The sequence below is a fragment of the Pyrus communis genome, chromosome 1 (genome assembly GCF_041283825.1).
Source record: "Pyrus communis isolate YQ-2024b chromosome 1, ASM4128382v1, whole genome shotgun sequence".
Lineage (NCBI taxonomy): Eukaryota > Viridiplantae > Streptophyta > Magnoliopsida > Rosales > Rosaceae > Pyrus > Pyrus communis.
Genome location: NC_142565.1, coordinates 23591990 through 23599390, shown reverse-complemented (window position 1 = coordinate 23599390; position 7401 = coordinate 23591990). Strand labels below are relative to the sequence as shown.

At 39.9% G+C, this 7401-nt stretch overlaps 1 pseudogene; it reads left to right on the top strand.

The window, feature by feature from the left end:
- The first annotated feature begins 6479 nt into the window (after positions 1–6479).
- On the top strand, positions 6480–7154 carry LOC148699393 (uncharacterized; annotated as a pseudogene).
- The last annotated feature ends 247 nt before the right edge of the window (positions 7155–7401 follow it).

Here is a 7401-nt window from a genome sequence, read left to right as displayed (position 1 = left end):
CAATTCTTTCATATTGAACTAAGACTTGTAATTCACAAACATATTCAAACAAACACCCATTCTAGATTGAATTAAAAAAAAATTAGCAAGTTCATAAAAAAAATTAACAAATATTGAGCATTCTGTAACAAACCCACAAAGCCAAATCCACTAACACAACTCCATGAATCTTCAATTCCCTAAACAAAAATTAAAATGCAAAACTCTAAGATTGAAACCCATAATATAAAATAACAAAACCCATAAATAAATAGAGATTTCTAGAACACATTTTGATCCCCCTCTTCCCCATCCCTCCTTTGTTCGACTTCCCATCTTTGCAAATCCATAAAACCTAATTGAACATACAAGTAATTAGTTATAGAAATGGAGACAATGACCGAGTTAGAGAGAGAAAGATGTGAGAGAGAGAGAGAGACGAACCAAATGGCTGTGGAAATATGGCTGTCAAAGCTTCACTGGTAAAAAAGAATGGAACTTTCTGGCCAAAACGCAAAATCTGGTACAAAAATCATATCTTTAAGGATGGAACATTGATGCAAACGAGAAACCCTCATTTCGAAGCTTCACTCTTGACTTCCCTCTCTTCGAAATTGGAGCTTAGAGATTTGAGCTCAACCTAGAAACCCAAAGCTTATAGAGCTCTCGACATCCCTCTCCAGCAAATGAGAACAGTGATGAAATGAGCTAAGGATTTTTAGTATTCATATTTGGGCATTTTAGTAATTTCGGTTTTGTGCATGGTGTGCATGGCTTGTGCATGATGGGTTTGTCCTATTTCTATCCCAACATTAAGAAATTGTCTCCTTTTGAGGTATTTCCCAAAAAAAAAAAAAAAAAAAAAAAAAAAAAAAAAAAAAGAGACATCGTATTGCCTGTCATAGAGAGACAATGCATCATAATACTAGATTAAAAAATTTTAGATTATCCGAAGTTGGAATTAACTCAAAATTTTCATAATATAGTTTAGTTTTTACAACCCGTATTTTAAAATAATGTATCTTGTTTCTAAAAGATGTGAAATGACCAAAATACCTTTAGTTGGGTGTCTTGAATAAATATGGAGCTGAGTTAAATTCCAACTTCTCATATTTTCCTATTTTAATAAATTAGTTTTCGTACTAACGAGTGTGTCATATCCCGGCCCGGGGTTCACCACATCCCGGGCCCGCTCCACCACCGTAGCACGATATTGTCCGCTTTGGGCCCCCTGCACACCCTCACGGTTTTGTTTCTGGGAACTCACAAGAGAACTTCCCGATGGGTCACCCATCCTGGGAGTGCTCTCGGGCGCTACTCGCTTAACTTCGAAGTTCCCATGGAACCCAAAGCCAGTGAGCTCCCAAAAGGCCTCATGCTAGGTAGGGATGGGAATATACATTTAAGGATCACTCCCCTGGGCGATGTGGGATGTCACAATCCACCCCCTTAGGGGCCCGACGTCCTCGTCGGCACACACGCGGCCAGGGTTAGGCTCTGATACCAAATTGTCACATCCCGGCCCGGGGTTCACCACATCCAGGGCCCGCTCCACCACCGTAGCACGATATTGTCCGCTTTGGGCCCCCAGCACACCCTCACGGTTTTGTTTTTGGGAACTCACGAGCAACTTCCCAGTGGGTCACCCATCTTGGGAGTGCTCTCGCGCGCTACTCGCTTCACTTCGGAGTTCCCATGGAACCTAAAGCCAGTGAGCTCCCAAAAGGCCTCGTGCTAGGTAGGGATGGGAATATACATTTAAGGATCACTCCCCTGGGCGATGTGGGATGTCACAGAGTGCATGGGCGAAAGAGGAATAAAATTTAGGGTTACGAGAGTTGAGTGCAAATTTAAATTGGTCGAGGGCAAAATGGTAATTTCAATTTGAAAATTGTTTAGTGAGACTTAACCCACTCCGGCTCTTTCTCTCTCTCTCTCTCTCTCTCTCATTTCTTCCATACTCTCTCTCTAAACTCTCTCTAACTCCCTAAGTACCACCACTCCCAATCACCACTTTCCCATCCAAATCTCAACTGGAAACCACCTTCTTTAGATTCTAGCAACCAGAGGAATCGAATGGATGGATTGCATGTGCAATCTAGTGACGGGAAGGAGGAGAACTCAAGCTTGAGTTCTTAGTCAAAGTTTTCCGACAAGTTCGAGTTGGAACTCGGTGATTCCCAAGACCTTTAACTTGAATTCGATATCAATATGTTGTTAGTTATGTTCTCTAGCTTCCTATGTTGAATTTCATCTAGAAATTCGAGGTTTTAACTTCTATTATTCAACTGTATTGTTTTTTAAAAGCCGGCGCAGGTTCCGACTAGTTTTCATTGAGTCCGAGCCTAGAAGTGATCCAATTCTTCCTGGATTGAAACCTGGTGAGAGGTTTAAACAAATTCAAGAATTTTTTAGTTGAATTTTTGAGGTTTTAACTTCCATATGTCCCTCTGTTCACGTTTAATCCGAGTTTAGGTAAGATTCTAAACCTTTTTGTGAGGTTTTGGTTGAGTTGGGATAATTTTTTTTCGTTAAAATCAAGCTTAAACTAAGCCTGGCTGTGTTTTGGATTTTTTGCAGAATTCGGAGATGGTGAACAGCGAACGCTAATAACATTAACGGCGAATGCCGATAACATGAACTCTGAATGCCGATAAAATTAACAGCGACAACGACAGTTCCATTAGAGAGAACAAAATCTTCCACCAGGGCCGGTCCAGAGATTTTTGAGGCCCAGGGGGACGCTAAAAAATGTGGCCTCACTTTATATAAAAAAATTATTTGTTTTCACACGTAAGACATTGATAAAATTATGTTTAGAAAAACTCTTCAAACTCAATAATTTAAAAACATGGAATAACTAATTTATTTTGTATCGAGAGAAGGAAACCAAAAAACTTCGGGCTTACAAGTAGATAGATTATGAATTTTGTTTTCCATCTGAACTTTTAAAATGCTTTTGTATAAATCATGAGGTATTTTTTCTTATTTACTAACCTCGTTAATATGAGACTAAAAATATAATAATATTTTTGAGTCTTTAAGGATATGTATATGTAATGAATGAACACTAAATTAAACTTTTTGATGACACGTAATATTATTTGCAAATTTGGTCTAAAAAATTAGTCTATGCCTTACTCTTTGTTGAATATTAGACTTGAATTGGAACGGATATTTAAAAATAGCAACCCACATCACTACTAGCTAGTAAATAAATTAACAACCAAACAAAAATTTGTAAAAAATTGAAAAAAATAAGAATGTATATAGCATTTCGAACTTAGGACCTCTCGTTAATTTTAAACAATAAAAACCATTGTTTATAATTAAACTTCTTGATCATTTAGCTAAATTTTATAAATTTATACTGTTATAAAAAGAAATTTATAAAAATTGGAATGTAAATAAACACACATGGTGTTTTGAACCTAAGACCTCCTCATTAATTTTAAACAATAAAACCACTAGTTTTAGTTAAATTTCTTTGTCACTAAACCAAATTTTATAAATTTATACTCTGATAAAAACATATATAATATATCACCCTAATAGTTTTGGTGCCCCTAATTTTTTTGTGCCCCGGACGATTGCCTTGCCCGCACTAGGCCTGCTTCAACTAGAGAAGGTATATTCCATTACCTTATGTTAGATTTTGCAACGCCCAACACGTGGCCCCAACAACTGCAACTACGACGTCTACTTGTCGGACTGGGACAATGAGTATGACAGCGTGTCTGCCAGCGACGGTAGCACGTAACCGGCGCATAAGGGCGCTATGCAGGACTAGAAACCTAATCTTAGGTTATTCGATGTCCTGAATCACGTGACGCACTCTGTTTGTACAAATTTAATGTCTAATTAGTACTTTTAGGTGTTGAATTAGAGAAATATTAGAAAGTGCTTATTAAGGCTAAATTATACATTCATAGGTACAAGTTCGGCTAAATTGGACAAAGGCAAGGAGCCTATCGAGGAAACATGCTCGTACTGCATGTGAGTGGATTCCTTGAAAACTATGTTTTCGAGTAAACTGTTTTTGATAAATTAATTATTTTGAATCAGTCTCTAACAAGACTTAAGTAGAACGTGATTTGATGACATTATAGTTAATTTAATTACTTTGTTGATTTATTTTCACCATGTTGATGCACAAAATCAACGAGGACTTTAGTACAACAGAAAGTGTCAAGTTTGTGACCTTCGCTAGATCGCTCTGGTCATTAGTGTGGATAAGCATGTAAATGGATAGAGACAGGGAAGGAAACAACACAAGATGTACGTGGTTCACCCAGATTAGCTACGTCCACGGAGTAGAGGAGTTCTCATTAGTTGTGAAGGGTTTACACAAATACATAGGTTCAAGCTCTTCTTTAGTGAGTTCTAGTGAATAGTTTAGTACAAATGACATTAGGGATTATTGTTGGAGAATGATCCCTTTTTAGAGAAGAGAGTTTCTAGCTTTGTCCTGACATTGACACATGTTGTGCTATGATTGGCCTCTGATATCGACACGTGTTGCGCTGTGATTGGTCTCTGATATCGACACTTGTCGTGTTGTGATTGGCCTCCTGGTTGGAGGGAAACTCTTGTGGATCCTTGACGGTATGCTGTTGACCGGTGCTCAGTAGTTTCAGGATTGGTCCAGTATTGTAAAAACAGTGCTCCCCTAAGTTCCCGAGTGAGGGAAGCTCCTTGGTTGGGGACTTGCAAGATCTAAGCCATTGAGTGATGATGACACTTCTAAGTACCGAAGTGTGATAACATTTTCACTTACCTCTGCCCCATAGGTAGATGTGGTCTCTTCTCTGGAAATACTTTTCCTCTATTTAGGAATGGTATCTTTAGCTGATGTTGACGCACAAGGTAATGTATCATTTTCATTTGAAGATTACCTGTAGTTTTGGGCTTGGTCAAGTGTGATACAAACCCTATAGTAGGAGTCCCCCAAGTCTCAGAGCGAGGAGATCTGCCGAAAGAGGTGATAGACAAGGTAAGTAATCAGAGTTCCAAGTAATCAGCCTTAGATCAGAAGCTTGATCTCAGCATTTGGCTGATTGTTCTTCTTCTTCTTGTCTCTCATTCAACACTAAGGACAAAGAGGATAGGGAGAAGAGATGATATGAAATACTCTTGTTTTTGGAGAAGTAACGGATGAATCGGCACGTGCTTTGTTGTACTTGACTTTCCACAGGTGTATTCTTGAACTGGGTTAGAGGGTTTTTTGGTTTCCTCCAAAGGAGCGAGCCGACTCCAGAATTTGAGGGTCAAAACAAGTCCGTCAAATTTGGAGTATGTTCGATCCTGATGATATGGGATACTTTTGCTGTTTGACAAAGTAGTGGATGTGATATGGTGAGGCTTTGTTCTTCGACGATGGTGCTAGCAAAAGGCTGTTGAGGCTTCTCGATCTTTTCAATTAGAGCAATGATGCCGAGCTTGGATTTGACTTAGACTCTTCCGTCTGAATTGTGCGGTTCCATGGAAAGGCGTTGTGCTGCAGTGATCTGTTCTACCTCGTCGTTGAACCTTCTGCTTCAATCTTTTGTATAGCAGAAATGGTGTGCAACCTTTGCATTTAAATGGTCCTTCAGATCATTACTTCTCAATGACTCATCCATGTTTGGCAGTTTCAGTGTAAAAAGCCAATATCGTACCAACTGTTTTGAGGTATTTGCCGAAGGAATTCGTTACCTTGACAATAGTTGAAGATGAGTACTCGAGAGCAATGCTAGGCAAGCAACCAGGCAAAGGTTCCGGGCAATCAGTTCTAGATCGGAAGTTTGATTTCAGGTTCTGACTGATTGCATTCTTTCTCCTTGTCCTGTAAGTAATAGCAAGGGCAAGGGAAAAGATAGGGAAAAAGCATGATATGGGATACTCTTGCTTTCAACCCTGATGATATGAGATATTCTTGCTTTGATGTGGCTGGTTGGTAGGGGAGCGGTGCCTCTTCGATTTCTGAGCAGGGAATCTTGTTGGGGATCTAGTTCTCGAGATTCGGAGAGCGGTGTCTCTTCGATTTCTGAGCAAGCAATCTTGTTGGAAATGCTTTCTCGGATGTGAAGAAAGGTTGGGCATTTTTGCAAGTCTACGTTGCCATGGAGCATAGAGGTTGACACACATAAGGATTTTCCAATTATCAAGCAGTGGTGCTGTTCCTTTACCCTTGTGGGTAATAGTAGGGTAGCTGGACTTTCAAAATTTACACGTCTTAACTTTGTCAGAGTTCTTTGGCAAAGTTATCCTTGGTATCCGAGGAACTGATGTCGCGTCTGAAGATTGCTAATAAATCTTACTCAGGGAAATCTACTTCTCAAAATTCGGAGAGTGGTGCCTCTTCGATTTTTGAACAAATGGCCTTGTTGCCCTTTGTTTTATAGGGGCACCAATTGCATTCAAGAAGTACGTTCAGAGAGTTACTGCTTGTTGGAATTCTTCCTTTATTTTCGTACTTCTGAGACTTACTGTACCTCATTTTTTCTTTATCTTTTCTGAGAATGTCTGGCCCATCCGACCGTCGTTTGGACTTGAATGTTGTGGAAGAGGTAGCCATGTCTCCTCAGGATAACATATGGTGCCCATCCTTTTTATCTCATACTGGTCCCCTTACTATTGGGGACTCTGTGATGAAGAATGATATGACCGCTGCGGTGGTGGCCAAGAATCTTCTCAATCCCAAAGACAATAGACTACTTTCCAAAAGGTCCGATGAGTTGGCTGTTAAGGATTCTCTGGCTTTCAGTGTTCAGTGTGCAGGTTCTGTGTCTAATATGGCCCAACACCTCTTTCCTTGAACCTGCCAAGTTGAATCGTTGGCGGCTGAAGTGATAAGTCTCAAACTGGAGATCAGAGGGCTTAAGCACGAGAATGAATAGTTAGACATGCTCGCACATAGCTATGCTACAACCATGAAGAGAAAGCTTGACCAGTTACAGGAATCCGAGGGTTAGATTTTAAATGATCATCAGAGGTTTGTGAGTTTGTTCGAAAGGCATTTATTGCCTTCATCCTCTGGGGCTGTACCACATACTGAAGCTCCAAATGATCAACCTCTAGTGCCTCATCTTTCTGGGGTTCTGCCCAGTACTGAAGCTCCAAATAATCACCCTCTGGTGCCTCCTATTTCTGGGGCTTTGCCGAGTGCTGAGACTTCTCCTGAGCAACCTTTGTGAAGGCGCCCTCCTGTTTGTTTGTTTTGATTCATGTGTATGCACGTATTTGTAATTTATCGAAGATATCAATAAATAAGTTTTACTTCATTCAACGTGTTGTGTTAAATACACTAAGGCATCATTCACCGAGTTCTTTGAATTTTTTATTTTGTTAAAGTTTGCATGTTGAAACTTCGTGGGTGGATCCTGTAGGTTGAAGTAGTGCTCCCTTAATTTCTCGAGTGAGGAAAACTTCTCGGTTGGGGAC